The 18,642-nt window shown below is 38.1% G+C and overlaps 1 long non-coding RNA gene across 5 annotated transcripts; it reads left to right on the top strand.

Annotated features, from left to right (window-relative positions):
- Positions 1-17,072, top strand: LOC147754350 (uncharacterized). Of its 5 annotated transcripts, none has more exons than XR_015316453.1 (4): positions 1-846; positions 8,134-8,376; positions 8,714-8,917; positions 9,982-17,072. It is a non-coding gene; the product is annotated as an uncharacterized LOC147754350 (long non-coding RNA). The 5 variants fall into 5 exon arrangements; XR_015316454.1 differs by lacking the exon at positions 1-846 and having other exon boundaries at positions 8,001-8,376; positions 9,982-10,091; positions 10,753-17,072; XR_015316452.1 differs by lacking the exon at positions 1-846 and having other exon boundaries at positions 8,237-8,376; positions 8,714-9,056; positions 9,982-10,091; positions 10,753-17,072.
- Positions 17,073-18,642: the final 1,570 nt, after the last annotated feature.

The following is an 18,642-nucleotide window of genomic DNA, read 5'->3' as shown; positions in this document are numbered from 1 at the left end:
AACCGTTGCCACCACATAACTTTCACCATACTATTCTCTTGTTTACGCATAAAAATCCGTCGACAATCACGAAAACCATATACGAGAAAATATAAAACTATTTTTACACAGTGCCCTAGATATTTTCTTTACCGAGGGCTGTGGTCAGTCCGTCAAATGCCCATTCCGTGCTAGTATAACTGTGAAAAGAAAATTATCGCTACCACGATAGCGTCGCAGGCGTCGTATAAAATAAAAGTTGTATTTTCAGCAGAAATGGCAGCAACATGATGATCGTGAAACTTTCCAATCAGATCACGTGGAGTGTTGTTCAAGTACATGTTAGCGAAGTTTATCTAATCTACGTTCACGCCCTGGCGGGCAGCTTCGTGCACACGATGCCCCGCGTTGGGGCCATCACTGCGCCATTACTAATTTTTCTCGTACGCAATAAACGATCGTATTAGGCTGACCCTCGTACAGTGGGGTGAGCAAGCTGACTTCAATTAACTTGGAGCAATCTCTACCGTTTAACTGTTAGATTTGTTTAGATACATGCTGTTTACATCGATGAAACTGTTGTGTTAATCACTGCTCTGTGCCGGATCAGCCGGATAATGCTTCCGGAGACATTTGGTCTTAGCCTACCTAATACGTTCCTTAAGTTTATGGACCTGTCAACCCGCAAGAAAGACTGTAAAAGGGAGTGACATTGCTGTGCTAACTTCTTAACACTGTTCCGTCATTTTTACTACATTATTTCAATGCTGTGACCTCGCTGCAATTAATTCCTTGTAGTTGTACATAACAAAGCAAAACAACAGTGGTCGTAACGATAAGCAATAGATAAAAGTGCGAATTTTAAATGTAAGTATAATGTAAACATTTCTTTTTGTTCAAGTACCGACGGTCCACGAACGAGTACTGAAAGACCGTTCAACAGAGTACGCTACTCTGAACGTTGAGAAACCCATTAGAATTCTGTTATAAATCTAACTTCGAGATCCATTTTCCTAGTTAAAACATTCAATATGCTAAAATCTACATCATTCACTGACTTGTTCCTTATCGGGCCGTAAAAATTGAACCCGCTACATGCCGTTTGATAGAAAGAATATCATTTAGGAAAAGAAACGCGGCTAAATACAGCGCTATTGTCCTATAAAGTGTTTTCAGACTTCCTGTTAAAAATTAATTTTTTTGTATGCTGATTCTAAATTCTCCCTTTGTTGCCAGCCTTTGCTATCCTACAAAGACAAAGGACAGTCCTTGTTCAATCTTCGGTTTTCAAGTCGTGAAGAGCTGGGGCTTCTACTGTGTGTCTCCAAGTCAAAGGCAATGCTTGTGACATATTTCCGGACTGCCCCTTTAATCATCTAAGTGTTCAGATTGGGTCCGCAAATAATCGAACTTCCAAAATCGTACTTAGTAGGCGTATACGCCTGTGTATTTTCCTGTACCATTTCGTGAAGGAAAATTTGCCACATTTTTAGGTAGAGCAATCGATTAAAACATCAGGGCGGCCTGCGAGCGCGAAACGACCTGACGTTTGTACGTAACTTCATTACTTACTCGAATTATTTGTTAAAATGAAACTGTGGTTAAAAAAGAAACTTTGGATTGCAACGTATCCATGAAGCTGTTTAGCGGCGCATAACAGTGCGCACTTGGCCGGAAGCCTTTGCATTACTTCGTTACCTTTATAAAAAGCATTTGCGAATACTTCATGCACTCGTTAACGGACTGTCCCAGGACTTCAGGGCTTTTAGAATTTTTCGAGTGTACACAGGTCGTAAGCTACATTTGGCGAGACCATTGAGTAAAGGCTCGTCACCGAATTGTGTTTCACTTTAATTGCCAATATGAGTTTGGCAGTGATGAGCCAAAAACAGCCGAAGCCTGATCCCAATATCTCGCATTTATTTTTTTTCAAGGCAAACTCGATATTAATAGATTTTAATATAGGTCAAGAAAATGCACCATTCTAGTTCCAGTTGTATACAATCAAGACATGATACAACGACCCCGTGGGAGACGGATTGTAGATACTACAGTCGGCAAATGGGCCATCAGTGATAGCCAGCTAATCAATAAAAAGCGTGTTAGTGATAACAGTGACCCGCACAAATGAAAGTTACCCCGTTCTCGTACAACAGATAAAGCTATTTAGATTTATTTATTTATTTCATGGCGTGAACCAATTATTTATTGTCATTGGTTCGCGCCGTGAAATATCCGGTAACTAAAATTAGTACTTAGATGTGAAAACCTTATAAATCTTCTATAAGTCCGAAGCCACTAGGCAAGCCTAGCCCATAACACGCATCGTACAATTATTTTCAAGAAAAAAAAAATTGATTTTTAGCAAACATTGATGTACTACTGCAAAAACAGTGAGGGTTCACCAACCGAGGAGTTCGTACTAGAAGTTATAATAATTTTAAAGTAAGTAAATGGTTGAGATAAACTAGTAACATGTTCTAGATGTAATTTTGCGCGTAACAGCCATAGTGAAGGGGGTGGAAATTGCTCGACGAAAATAATAAACTTCACCAATATAACAGTTATTTTCATTGATAATGGTAGCATCTAAACGAGCCCAGTATTCTGTACGCCTATACAATATACATCTTGACAGTATAAAGGTCTTAATTGTGTATCAAATATATATGTCAAAAGACTTTTGCCCCCAAGTTGTATACCTATATACAAGTATAACCTGTATTTTTGTAAACGAAAAATAGCAGAACGGTAACGGAGAAAACTCAGTAAGGAGCTAACCAATGCTTCGACCAAGCATCCTGGGCATACAGACTCAGCATGCTAGTAAGGACACACATTATTAACAGAAAATTTGAAAAATCTTAAAATTTAGCTAGATACATTTAATGGCATTTTCATGGCAACGTTTGAAAATGTTCTACATATTTTGTTGAAATTATGAAGATGATAATACTGCTGTTCATTGCAACTGAGAAGAATAAATCAGAGGTAGATCTGCTGATCGGTCAGAGGGACAGTTGCTGGCAGCGATGAATAGCGGTGCCTTGTTTCATACGCAAATCGCTCGCTAAGCATACATAGGCAGCATTAAGGCCTAAAACAGGTAACGCTAATTGAAGCCTTACTTACTATCGATACGCGTGATACAGACGCTAGTTTCTTTTCCATACTGCCCGCATTTGTGTAAATTTGTTGACAAATTCAGTACAAACGAAGATAGATTCGTATACTATAATAATAGCATATTAACCAGCTTGACTAAAAAAAAAAGTTTATATAACTATCGGAAAAAAAGTTTATATAACTATTACGTAGAATTACTCAACAATGATGTCTCAGTATTAAATTAAACAATAGTTTTATAAGCGATACACTTATATTCGTTGTCAATTGATGCAATAATGATAAGGATTATGACACCTATCGCTTGTTTGTCTGTTTGTTTGTTTGTTTGTTTGTTTGTTTATTTTTAGAATTGAAATACTTCCGCTTTAAGCAACAAAAGCATTGAATGTATGTGAAAATAGCAGTGACGTATATTTGAAAAATCACTTGCGAAAGTCAACTGGTTATATGTCCACAAACGTAAAAATAGTTAGTAGAAAAAATAAAAAAACAACATTAGATCAATATTCGAGGCGATTCTAACGACCAGTAACAAGATGTATTGTATTACATGGAAAAAAGTGTTTATGGTTTTTCAGTAAACCCCTGTAATTGTTACTCCCTTAATAAGCTTCTATAGATGTTTGATCGATGTAACCATGGACGACATGCTTGACTGCGCATTTCAATAAGTAGCCGTCCTGTAAACATACTTTTAAGGAATTTGTACGTTCATTTACTTGCTTCACTAGGTCCAAACGGCCGTGTAGTTGGCTTCACGGCTGTGGCCTCCTACCGCCGGCCATCTTTGCTGACTCCCTGTCAGGCCATCTTCGCTCAAGAGACATACGGTAGAGTTTTTTAGGATTCCTTTAACGAACGACGCAATTTCCATGAGCTTAAATTAAACGGTCTTGAAGTTTTACCTTAAAATGGAGGAAGAAGCGTTTCTCGATTGTCCGTTCCATTGTGACTCTAGACTAAGTGTGCGTCTAGTTTCCGTAAGTATCCTGCAACACTCGTAGCGTCCGTGTAGATAAGTTAATTTTTCTCACAGAAAACCTTGTGTACGTTCATTTGGGAAAAAATATTCAATTGTCGAGAAAGCTGTTTCATTCGTGTGCAGCACAAGCCTGCCTCTCCAGGTAAGCGTCCATCACGAACGATTATGCAATGTCACAGAAATTCAAAGGACTTGACCGTTTCTGCACGGAGTAATATACGTACGTTACAGATATAATGCCGTCGTTCTGTATTCTTGAAAGGCGTTTCCATAGCTCACTTTTATTTGTCCCGTTGTACAGCAGGCCCCACGGCCTGCGGTCGCTGACAACGCGTCAAGTACTTGTTGGGAGCTTAGATTCAGTTTTGGGTCTACCTACTCGGATAAAGTCACAAGCAGCTGGCTTAACGCTTTCTGACGAGACCTGCTTGGGTTATAAGGTAACGAACAAATAATCATATCAAATCTCTTAGGATATTTGCATAGGCCATCCGTTTGTGTACGTACAGAGATCCATTTTCAATAGTAATAAATAACTCTTACTAATAGTAAACAGTGTTAAAATAATAATTAAACTATGACGTATTTTTAGTTGAACGCAGAACACAATAGAGCCTACAGCTTAGGCGGTTTCGATAGGTCACCATCTAAAGAACTTGTATTTATGCTAAAAAGATGGGCTCTTTGTCAACAATGGACCAGATCTATGAACGAAATCATCATCATCATCATCATCGTCATACCCAAAATCCGGGGTCTATCGATTTATTTCATGTCTACTAAGTACACTGCACTTTAATGTTAACGTTATCCAACGATTGCTTTGAGCCTAAGTTCCAAAGGAGGCCTAAGCCAAGTATATGCCTTGAGACGATTATATCGCAGTAAACGAATTTACTGTTTGCGCGCGTCATGGAAAAGTTACTGAAACTACTACTAGATTTGACAAAAGCAATCAAATAGTTCTTATTCAATCTTTTCATCGATGTGGTAGAGCGTCAACAACACACGATTCAAGCAATTTCTTATAAAGGTAAACCAGTCATATCTGTAACAAAAAAAAACTACTCGCTTTCTATAGTCAAACGCTAGTCTACTTAAGAGTCATCTTCTATCACGATATTACTGTCTTAATCACAAGCAACAATGAAGAGACGGCTTTAGAGTCTACTAGTATGCATTTTGTCGTGCGTTACGTTATGAAGCTTACGTTGAAAGCAGTTTACGGCACGAACAGGTTATAAACCTGTATCTATGTGCCTATGTTACAGATACTTTTGAGCTATTTAGAACACGTTCGAATGGTGACCGGATTAGTCTTTATCGGCAGAGATCGTCGGACTAATAGGCAATTTACAACCTTGTAGAGACTCTTATCAGCCTTCCGGATCCTCCTATCATGAACTATTTAAGCTCCGTCAATGAATAGATAGCTATACTTCTGTAGACTAACGCTTAGCTCGCCGACCGTAAAAGTATCTTGCGAGAGAATCTCAGTTTACGATAGTCACTGTGTTTAGGGCTGAACAACCTTCGAACACAGGTTGTTTTTGTGGCGATCGTCGGCCATTACACTGTTATGACCAACCAGATTTTTTTTTTTTTGTTTTTTTTTTTTGACAAATCTCTATATCTATGGACAAACTGCATAGTACCGTTGACCAGTTTATTTGGGTCACAATTTCACAGCATTCACTGTGTTACGTTAGGAAAACTGGGAAAACCATCAACACGACACGTTAAAGACGTTACGCGATATCGTTTAGCGTTCTTTCAACTAGTTACCGTCCAGACAATCTCAGAAAGTACCAACAGCGCATTGTCCTATGACGTAATCAGGAAATCAGTTGAAACGACGTTTAAGCGACGTTGCTGGTCTTTACTACTATCGCCCGTAAACAACGTAACGTTCTACAAGTCATAGCTTAATTACTCCTTGCTATTTTTCCTCCCCATCTATTTACGCTACTGTTAGGCTACTCAAACGTGACGCCCTTGACAGTGTATTTTCTAATCAGGATCTATGCGGGATAATCATGCGACGCCCATAGTAATTCTGGTCGGCCCTATTTAGTTCTAGGACAATCGACCTTAAGGTTCGAGCTTGCCCTTATATATTAGAAGTAAATGCGAAGTGTTCTAGATATAGATGAAATTCTGGACATGGCGGGTGATGGCCATGCAGATTATGGCCCCAAGAAATACCAACTACTCATGTGTACGACCGAAGAATTCTATTTCGCTTGGCGACTGGAAACGGGTCGATCTTCACTGCTACTCATGGGAACGCGATAGTAGTAGAAGGGCGATCGTAAGGAGATGTGGCGTTTAGGAGCTCGACCATAGCGATCATTGACGTATATTGATCGAAGAGGTGTAGCAACAGCTTGTGACAAATAAACACATGTGATTTGGCTCGTGTCCCATTGTAATTTTAGCTATATCAATATTAGGCCATTTTTTTCTGGCGATACACGTGATCGAAATGAAGTCATATGAATGATACTATGTTTACGGCGATTAAGTTATTCGCAGTCACTGCTAATGGCGGGAAGACTGAGTTCGCTTATCTTTTGCCAATTGGCGGACTAGTATAGCCGTGGAAGGACAATCTTACTGTCCTATCCGTCGTCCACTTTTATTGGATTCGCCGTGGCAGCGACGTCAACTTTCTGGGGCTGTTTCGTGGCCCGTATGGCAAATTTAACTGTTACTATGGGAGTCAACATGCTCGGTGTGTTAATTCAATATTTTCGCTACATGCGGATATAAATTTATGTGCACTGTAATAATAATTATATACCAGGACCATAAAGCCATAAGTAAAATGTCAACATAAAACGTAATCAATTTGCACCGGCTATCATTTTTGTGTTCAATCCAATTTGGGGAAGGTTTATTTCAACAGGGCTGCTATCAGACATTGAACCTCAGCGTCACGTAAAGGAAGACCAATTGACGGAATGAATATGATCGGAGCATATGAAATTCTAGAGCAGTAAAAAAAGATACATACATGTCACTGACAATATTGACTATAGATACAGAATTTCCACTGAAAAAAAAGCATTACTATCCAATAACCTCATATTTATGAAGAGCACAGTTCTTAGAGGAGTTGACTAATACGTTTATTACCATTATTAATTAGTATATTTCAAATCGGTGGGCGCCGAGAAGCGTACAATGATGCTGATTATCTCCGAAATTCAGTGACTGACTGATAGGCCTCATAACGTTGCCGCTTGTCACATACCTTGTTGATGACCGAAGATATATATAGATAGATAATAACATGAGAAATTTCCTTTTTCGCTTGGACTTTAATAGATAATAGGTAATAACCTACAAATAACGTGTATGTAAATACTAATCTATTATACGAAAAAGACTGCATAGAGTTTTTAAATATCGTTTAACCTAGGCGTCAGTGAATACCAGGATTAGACGTAATTAGTTAGGTATAGGCTCTATCGAAGTAATAGCTTGGCAAATTCGTTGGTCCGTTATCGATCTAACAGCTAATGGTCAACACATTACAGGCGCCTTTTCCTTTGATTGTATCAGATCTAACGACAGGTCGCCCAAGTGGCCCATATCATCGGATAGTTGTAACAAAGCGAACAAGGTCTTGAACGATATTGTACAGAACACTGATGTGGAAATCGTTATCGGGAAAACACACTCGACGGCTGACACATTTATTATCTCTACCACGGGACAAAATTATGCCCCTTCTGCCATATAGTAAAGTTATTTAAATTCAATTCGGTAAAACCGAATATTCCACGTAGATAAGAGTGTAATATTTTATATGATTTGTAAATTTCCTTCATAATGGTTTTTTACACCTAATCATCATGTTATTGTTGCTTGCTCTACCTATCAACACAGGAAAGGACGAAAAAAAGGTCCTGCGAGTATCATTGATCTCCTTAGTCGGCTCCTTATCATCAGAACGACCATCATTTGAATACATTATAGTATCAGTTATAATGTGACTGATATTCCAAATAGGTTACCAAATAGGACTCTTTTGTTAGATCAACAGGTTACAACTGTCACCGAACAAACAACACAGCACATTGACAAGGGACGACTGACCGGAAACGACGACGACACCAGCACGTAGTTACAAGTCATGTACCATTATGGTGAATTATGTTGAAGTTTTCAAACTAGAGAACGGATTCTACACAGCAGCAGCCGCGCTTGAGGACTCTACTTGATTAAAGCACCCATAAGTTCCCAAGTTACATCTGCAAATCGTTCACGGCGAAACAGTAGTGAGATCAATTCACGATAAAATATAGTAAAAGAAAAAAAATGTTTACCAAAAAAATTTGTGCTCATCTACGAGGATTGCGTCGATTTGCTAGCCCTAGTATAGTAATCTATTAAATGTGAAGTTGAGTGGAAAAGCACAGTACGAACGAAGGTCCATATCCCTTTCCGTCTCGTTATTTGCCCATAATTCAGTATAAAGAAAATAACTGGCTGATCCCGTCCGTTGATTCGAAATAGCTTTTCCCACATGTGTTTAGACGAACTCCCCTGGAACTTATGTCCATCTTCGCCCAGTGAAAGACGCTTTTATGTTTCTGCTGTTTTTCCAAATTTCAGTACTACAATGGCGTTACTTGCTGTACTATGCGGTATACCTCGGAAGCGATCCGTACCTCCATTTCATCTTCACGACTCTCACAGAAGCGCACATTACCCTCTTCACGTACTTTATACTAAGGTGTGCCTGACGAAAACCCGTCTAGACGATTTCACATTCCCTTACGGTAGCATCACTTGACGCAGTGCTCCTCAACCAAAATGGTAAGAAGGCATTTCTAGATAACGACAACGGATAAACAACATGACGCTATTGTAGCAGTCCGGAGATATGATTCGGTCTGGTAAAGGTTTATATTTTTACAACTGGACTAAACAAGCAGGCAATTTTAAGGAAGAAAAGGTCAGTTTGTTTTTTAAGGATAATTTTTTTTAGATGTGAAGGTTCTTACCTTTTCAGGTCCGACGGCGATTCAAATTATTTTCGATCGCTAAGTTGTCTAGCCAGACTTCATGGGGTGTTCTTCGGGCTTACACCGGTGAAGTGTACCCTACGCCTGTGCGTGCTGTAGCAAACGGCTTCGTACATATTTGTTAACGGGTTGGGGTGATTACGGTACCGCTTATGCATCCATTGGTTATTCCTTTTTAATCTAGTTTAACGTTACATGTTATCTCAGGGCTGTGAATGAACACCCTTGAGGACCTTTTGGTTTACACCTGAGACATAACTGCATAATATAATTACCAGACACTAAGAACGCCCTATTCTTAGAAGGTATTTTAAAAAAACCATTAAGTTTAACTGTGATACAGTTTGAGTTATAACGATGTTTACTACCAGCTAGCATAAATTCAAAATAGATATTTTTTATTTATAAAACTCTATGTTACAGACCGCTTATTTTGATTTGTATGGTTTATTCTGGTAAATAATCGCATATACTTCTATCCGAATCATTTTTATAAAAAAAAAAGTTATTCTGTATGCTTATACTGTTATAAATTGATGATGGATATAAACGTTTTCCTTTAAAATATGTCGCCTCTTTATGCGTCTAATCTAAAATAGTATAACACTTCTTTGAGTTTTACATATTTCGAAAAATTAAGCCACACTCATATTTGGACCAGCTCGTAGTTTATAGAGTTTCTAAATATTTTTTTTCATCGGAGGGTGCATTTACTGGGACATAATAGGAGCGAAGCAAAACTGTAGTTTTTGAAGGAGCGGCAGTATAAGCAAATGCTGACCGGTCAGTCATTGTTTAATAAGAACCTTAACGGTCTCCAAGATAAACAGGATTCTCTCTAATCCGTTGCTACAGATAAAAGACGTATACGATTATACCGGCTGGACAGAAGTACAATCGGCTGTGTGTCGCGAACCAAGGCCATAAGGCGAATCCAGGCTAAAAAATAAAACCTTAGGATTCAGGTCAGCAACTGAGCTTTTTTCTCACCTACCTTATTCGACTATAAAAAACTTTTTTCACGATTATTTACAAGAAGTTTTGAAAAGTTGACGTAATGCTCTTCACTCACATAAGTTCGGTCGCGTAAATTGTCACTTGTTTATCACGATGGTGAACAGAATGGTACTTCGCTACTCGTATCATGTTTTTTGCAACTATATGACTGTGTTGATGAATCGATGTTTGTATTACGTTAACTTTCGTAGTCATCAGATTTTTTTCGTTACGTTGAGTTCAAGAAACACTTAAAAGGACAAAGCTTTAAAAGGATCGAAGGAGTTCAGAAAGGCCAAAGCAAAGCTAAGGTCTATTTTTACGAATAAATTTGAAAATTGTTTTAGTATTTATAAAAAACGATATTACAAATGCATTATATCCTGCAGGGATTTCTTCAGAGGATTCAACTGGGATTTTGATGATTGCCGCATATGCGGCGTGCACGTATGCTAGAAAACTAGATTTTCGACTTCCCTTAATCTAACAAGAACTTATCCAGAATTAGGATCTATTAATGAATTTCTTGTTATTTATTTGTTTGGCATATGTAGAACGAGTAGACCTTAAATGCGCATTATTATATTATTAACTAACGAGTAGACAAATTCTATGGCTTTGTTGTTTAAGCGTTAAAAAATTGTTTAAGCGTATTTTGACATCGAAAGAGAACGAGAAGATTAGTCGAGACCGAACAAAGGCGCGTTCGCAGTTCCGGAACAGGAAGCTTACAATTGTGTTCAGATTTCGCCCAGAACTGGGGAACGTTGGCACATATGCATTGGATCCAGCCTGATAATCGAAGTAGCACGTTGGAAGGACTTGAAGATAAACGCTGTGCGCCCGAGGATAATCTTACGACATAATTTAAATCCGAGGAAAAAAGGTGCAATTTGAAAATTGTAAGCCATGAAAAATATAGAAAAAACCTGTAACAGTTGAAGAAAAACGTGACCATTCGGCTTACCACGAGTGTGTATTTCACAGGCTTTTGTGCTATTTAATGTTAGACCGCCTTTTTTGGTAGGACGACGACGTTCTTTCATTAACTTCCGCCTGGTAACCGCTTTGGTAAACGTAAGTGTATCACTACTTGTAGCCAATTTGAGTCATCTCGACAAGGCGTCTATAAAGCTTGCTGGCTGTGATAAATGGTCTGTATAAATAACATCGGTGCATTCGTGACCTGCAAAGCGCATTTTTCTTTGAATTGGCCCGCGTCTATTATCGTTGGTCGTCTCTTCTAGCTAACACCTTCAAGTTACAGCTACAGGGTGCTAGGGTTACCCTCTAACTATAGCATACAGCTAAAAGAGCTGACAACTCTCATAACCGTTTTTCTTCAAAATCGCCGGAATCTATCGGATTTATGCAGGTTTATCGGAAAAATGCAGAACTGACTCGTTGATTACTCAGTAGTTTTACACATTAAACAGAGAGCAAATAGATGTGCAAACCACTGGGATAGGAATTAAAAATATAAAGGATCTGTTAGGTAATATTTAAGTAGATACTACCAGGTTAAGCTCGTCGGTATTTCAGCTTTCCTTGTAGGCCTTACGTCTCTTGGGGCTAATGTTTAATTAACATCCAATCGGTTTTTTCTACGCAGCTTGTTGACCTTCTTTCGTGTCAGAATGCTTGGAGGAAGTTGTGTTGAACCGATAATAGTGAACAGGTTCCACTGTCTTCCTTTGTATTTGTGGATTAAAAAAACCGCGTACGAATTGAACAGTATAGCTACTTATTTTACTGATTATATGCGGTGATTTTGTGAATTATTTTTTTTTGTTAACCTTGTGCCAACTACGACGTGTACCTGAAGATTAAAAACTGTTAAATAAGATGCCAGTGGATTTGACAACATTTTTCTTCTTATATCAACTTCATATTAGTTTACATTTAGTAGACTCTCTATAGAAACTCGAATATTTATTAAAATGGCTCGAAAAGTCGTTTTGTTATACAGTGATAGACGACGATTTTAGAGACGAATATCAACTTTCTGTTAAAATATCATGAACGTCAGTACTAACGCTTCTAACATATTAAAAAAAAATTCGGTCAAGTTTGGACACGTTATATATATATAGCAGACATTTCATAAGTAATTATTTTGGTTCAATGAATTACACGCGATAATATTAGGCTGTTACAAGCGAATCTAGCGAACTTTGAAACCGAATAACTTTTGCACTTCGCGCCACTAGCAGACGAAATCTGGCTTGTAAATAATCCAGTGTTTCTCTAAGTGAAATTCGTGAGTGAAAACTAGTTGAGTTTAGTCAAGCACAAATTAATTCAAAAGAGAGAACATCTTTAGTACCGCAAATAAATGTTGCAACGCTGCGGGAATTCATCAAAGACTAGTGCAGACATTAGAATTGAAGCGAACACAAAGTACGTGAATGGTGCTAGCGTTTCAAGAACGGATATTAAAGAGTCAAAGACCAGCAAGGAAGTGAGTAGGTGCTGGGTCTCAAAGGATAAGAACGCATTTTAAGGAGTAGACTCTAGAAACTTAGTCGGCCAAAACGGATATTTTACATGTTATAGAATGAAAACCCAAATACCGAAAGCGCAAAAACTAAGTAAAAGATGGGTCCTCCGTGAATTGATTCTAGACCAGTTGGGAATGCGTGTGGTGTATTCGATGCATAATTTACGAAACTTAAAAACCTGTCTGGAGCATACGAAAGGAGGCTTGGTTCACTCTCTACCGTCAGCCAAAAAGGGACAAGGCAAAAGAATAACGTTACACTGAAATAAAATGGAGTATAGGGCTGTCCAAAAGATGCCAAAGCGCTGGGATAAGAGTGTGAAATATAAAGAGAACTTTTAACATACAGTAAAAACTCATAATTTTAGTCCAGCTGTTTTGATAGTTATATAATGTAAAAGCGAGACAACAGTTGATTTCAGAACAGAACACGGTTTACTTGAAATTCCATTGTTGCTTCACGGGGGATATGTGTGCTCTTATGGACGGACAGCTGCGTTGCTTTTACCGGAAATAAAATGCCGCTCAGAAGCGCCGAGAATTGCTACAACTATAACAGCGGCAAATTCGAAAAATGTACGCATTGTATAGTAATAACTTATGGCCAATCCAGTGCTTGTCTTCAGATTAAATCTAGGCTGTATTAGCAGTGAGGAATTCGCTTCACATGAGATACACGTTCACAAGTCCATTTATTTTCTGCTAAACATTTAAATTTCTGTTAAAAATAAATACGGCTTTTAGTTGGGAAAAAAATAGCAGTTTGTGTCACAGTGTTCGAGTGGTGTAATTTCTTAGGTACTGCTCGTTCATGCCCGTTTCTTCTCTGATTGAGCATTATTTGTTGAGAATATTGTTCAGACTGTAAACACCAAGACAATCAGTTGGCGTTGCGCGAAGATATTTTAGAATACCGTATGTCATAGTTTTTCACTGAACAGTTCCTATTTTACCAAATTTTAGGGAATCTGAAATAGGAGTCGGAGAAAAGTCTATCGGAAATAAATATCTAATTGTAGACGAGAACACGCAGCGCTGAATTATATAGGTACTGACTCTTGGTTGTTCGGAACGTAATGATTTTTTTACTGCTTTAAGTCTTTAAGCATGAGTTTGATACATTTAAGAAGCTCCTTTTGGCCAAACACCATTATTGTTTTTGTTTTGTTTAGAACACAATGTGTTGCTATTGCGTTTAAGTTCCAAAGTTGACTATATCCAATTGCAGAAAATAGGCTTTCCCATACTTATTGTTCATGTTGCACCGAGATCGAAAAGTTGTCGAAACAATCCTGGATAGGTGTAATATTGATCGAGCAACAAGTGTCACTCAGATATAGCCATCTACCTTCAAACAAAAGTTTCTCACATAGGCGAAAATAATCGATGCCACCAATTCATTTTCTTGTCAAGCAAAATATCATCTTTAGCGCTCAAGCTCTGTATATAACTTATTGTTTTTACACGAAAAATGAAAACCATGACCATAAGACTTTCTGGCGCTATGTAACAAGCTTGATCAGCAAACAAAGCACCAGAACCGCAAAATTTTGCCCGAACGAAATTTGCTATATTTTTTTTTTTGATAACGCATCTTGATCGTAAATAGAATATGTTTTTTTATGGGCATCTATGGTAATCAAATTATTACATTTTAGATTAAAAAAATTGTAAAAACAAAGCGATTTTTTGCAGAACCTTAAAGCGTTTTACCCTAAATTGTGAGCAAAGCGCACCTACTATTGCTAAATCAGTCTTCAAATTACCGATGCCGACTCGACGCGGCTCATATTAGGTGACCTTAAAGTAATCTATAAAAAAACGGTGAAGAATTACCCTTTATCGAAGGATGCACCAAGTTCATCTAGTTAGTCAAAGCCAACTTACTTGTTCCTGCTGTAAAAGTCTGGGATACGAGAATCAAAAAAGTCTCCGAAGGCAATTTTGACAGCAGTGAATGATTTTTTTTGATAACAAGTAGCCGAGATAATGTCCGATGAGCATGGTAAATGACCAAAGGCCCACAACCGTAACTCCTACATTTTCGACATTGACATAATTCTTGAGATGTGGCACCAAGCGCTGTCGTGCAGCAAAAGTGGTTTACCTCTGTTTATTAACGTTGACGTTACGCGAAGTTCATTCATCAGATATTATCATTGTTAGTAATCAACGGGTCAGGGTTCATGGAGCTGGATGAGCTGCAAATGATCCCTGCACTAGGCCACCAAAATAGACACCATAATTTTTTACACATTTGTATATTGGCTTGTGCCAATGCATCGTTGCAGTCATACCCAGATGTGACGAATTATCGTAATAGATTCACTTTTTATGAAAAATCACAATTCGGTGCAGTAATAGGTAACCGTTGTAAAAACAAACGTGTTTATCCATTTTTATTTCTTTTAAATCTATTTTTTTCTGATTGTTGACGTATGCTAGCATTAATTGTAACACGAATTTAATTTACGCCTATTCACACGCATATTTAATACGTATATGTGTCCACAAACGTAAAAACGCGTGGCATCTGAATAGATATTTGTAAACTTTAGCGCCCGATCCTCCACCGACTCATCGTAAATCATTTGTGAGTTGTGCCGGAAATAATGGCCCATTGTAACGATAAGGCCACGTTTACACAGTCGCACCATCAAAGGGATCGAAGGGAAAAGATCGCTCAACAGCTGATTGTGGACGATCACGTGCTTGCACTAAGCATCTACAATTAGTAGTGTGCTGATCACTGTGGATACCAGTCAGGAACGTGTAGAGAAATGAATAATGCGTTTTGCAGATGCATTGTTTAGCGGAGTTGAAGCTCGCATCTGTCAATTGCCATAAAGGCATCACAAGTTGTCAGGGCGATTTGTAAGCAACGAAGTACTGAAGCAACATATGTTAATTAACAAAAGCCGCAGATAACATTGACAACGAAACGCCTTATTTTTCTATATATAGTCCCCACAATCGTCATAGTTTGTATGAGGAAGCCAAGCTACCACTTCCTATACTTCTACGTTGAGACGAACTGGTCTGTGACGTTCTTCATTTCATAAAGCTTAAAAAATATATGCCCAGATACCATAAGAGATTTCGCGGAAAAGCATAGGTTTGTATCATCCATTACGGAACTCACGGTTGATCTTACTACACGGTTAATGGAATGTTTGTTTATGGGCTGCCAGCCTTAAAGAGTAAAGTCAATACGGCGCCTTGGAGCAACCCGTTTCCCGTCACCATCACCATTCTCGAGAATGGTGATGAGCCAAGGCTGCACTTGATATTAGCTTATACTAGAAGGCTGGAAATGGACGATCTTTGTGTAATTCATAAATATGTCGCCATCAGCTCCGTCCCTTGGAAGTGAATCATTACCAGAACCTTCGTCATGTCTTTAAACGTAGCTTATGTGTTTTCCGATTGAAATGCAGCTGGCATACACTTCAGTGACCTCTGAGAGGCTGTTGGGTCATATCATTTAATGCATGCAAATCGCAAAATTGTTAACACTATTATTCGCTCTGGCCCGCGCTCTCTGCGTTGTCACAGAGAGTGCGGGCTTGGCATGTCACGGCGAATCTGCTGATACCACTGTTACCTTTGATACATTTTTTACTATTTAGCACAGTTTTCTAGCATATGCGGCAAAATGAAATATCATAATCATTCGAGAAGTTTATGCGATGTCATAAATTCAATGCAATTCTAGAAAAAGATGCTCTTTCAAAGGGTCATTTTGAAGTCGCTCCCGTGCTGTCTTTATAAACCCTATCCTTTTACAGACCATTTCACCATCAGTTCAGACTTTTTCTAGTTAAAATTATACTTAGCGGCGCCAACAGTTCAACCGAGCTTTTTCACTGTATACTGGGGCTGCACAGTTGGGCACAGTGAAGAACTTTACGGCAACAGCTCACCGTGTTCATATCGTTCATACTAAATCAAAACAGCACATACTCTCCGGGTTTGGTTTACTTCTTACTGAATAACAGTTTCCTTTATGCTGGTCAGGCTTGCGTATAGTTAACTGGCATATGCGCAGTACGATGGAACACGTTAATGAATGACCGACCTATAATCAAACACAGTATATTACGGATCTGTGTTAACTCTAATGCCATCCTTAATGAATCTTCTTTTTTTTTACTACCCTTGATGATTGGCATAGAATTTTTTGATATTTAACAAAAACGGGATCGTTTACCCTGCGATGCTGGCATCGTCAATTGTGGGTCTCATCTCCAATTAACGACTTCGTCAAACGATGTTAACAAGAAATTGTAGTTTGTCGACTATATTATTATTTTACGTTAACATGTTATTTAACATTTAACATTTGAGAATTGGTATCTAAAACGTAGGACTTCAGTGAACAATAGTTCACCTATACCAGACAGGTAAAAAAATTGTTGTGCTTCTGATAATAAAAACATATTTTACCGAACTTCGCTTTTTTTATTAAAGAAATGCGAAAGACCTGTTTGCTGTGTAACCGCGAAGAAACTAATTGTCAGAACTACATGCTTATTTCTATGTGTTTGAGAATACTAAAATTGACCCGCTTTTATATTTTTAGATAACAAGCAAACATAGTTATTGAGCTGATCGTGTATCAAGAGCCATATTTAGATAGTGGTTTGAATCAATGATCGGTAAATCACACTGTATAGACATATAAATAGACCAACAGGGAAGTAAACTACGGGGATGGCTACCGATGAATTTTAGAGGAACTAGCGATGATTTGGAAGGGGATAACCAAACAATAAAACTAATATTATATCTATCGTATATTCGACGTAATGCGCCCACATTCGAAGCTGACCTTTATAAGCGAGTTGTTCACAAGTGCTCCTTACGTAGCCAGTGAGATAAAATAGAGGAACTCATTAGAATATATTACATACAAGATAACTACACGGATGATGAATATTTGTTCAAATATTACAACAAAATAACAGTGGTTGTATTTTAGTAGCGTGACGCGTTTATGGTATATTAGATTATGAACTAAGGCTAATAAATGTCGCGGAGGCAGCGCTTCAAGAAAGATGCACATAAAGTTTCCCGTATGAAAATTGACCATTCATTGGAGGGACATGTGATCTAAAAGTCCCGAAAGACGACGGATTTCTGAGATTCAATATATAACCGTTTAGGATATATTGCATATTGACTCGAAAAAGCTGAGTTACAAAAAAGTCAATCATGATCTTCAGTGTCGTTCAGAGTCACAGAGTTGTAGCACACAATATGTAAACGCACACATCGAGCGAGGTAGAAGCATGTAGGAGGAGCTTCTAGTTTGGAACTGGATACCCTCTGTGCTTTTATGGTTTTTATTTGATGCAAAATATAGCATTCGTCGTTTGGTAGTTGATTCTTAGCGAATTTTCTGTTTAAACCACAATAAATTATCAACTGAAAATGTTTGAGACAGGGTTCATTCTACTTTTTACCTAGAAAGGCTTTGGATATCTTATTAGTAAGAAAACGAAAAATGTTTGTAAAAACACAAAACCTGTTCGTTTCAATTAAAGTGTATATACAAGGTCGTAGCTCCAAGCGAAGTGTTTTACGTACAAATATAAACTTATCTGAATGTTATCATTCTTATACCATTGAGTACGATGTACAAAAGGTTTGATTAAAGCTTCCATTAAAAAATGAATCAACCTGTATTTGAAGATTAGTTGAAGAACTAAACTGACACAAAAACATGATGGTAAACGTAAAGGGCTCTGGCGCGTTATGGTATTCCGAGCCTTTTCCAGAAATAATTAAAGCTTTTTATGTCCAGCTGACTCTCTTAAATCCTTCAATTAGAAAACCCAGCTGTCTAAAACACGCTGCTATTATTGTCTGATGTAGGTTACGGTTCTGAATGTTATACAACGTATTACCAGAAACGAAACATCTTTGAGAGTAAGCCCCTTACATCCAGCGTAATCAAATTAGCCTAGATGAACTTGGTATATGCCAAAGGCTACTTTCTTTGTGCACAATAATATAAA

This window comes from Varroa destructor, unplaced genomic scaffold (genome assembly GCF_002443255.2).
Source record: "Varroa destructor unplaced genomic scaffold, Vdes_3.0 BEIS01000007.1, whole genome shotgun sequence".
Lineage (NCBI taxonomy): Eukaryota > Metazoa > Arthropoda > Arachnida > Mesostigmata > Varroidae > Varroa > Varroa destructor.
This window is presented reverse-complemented; position numbering and strand designations above follow the sequence as displayed.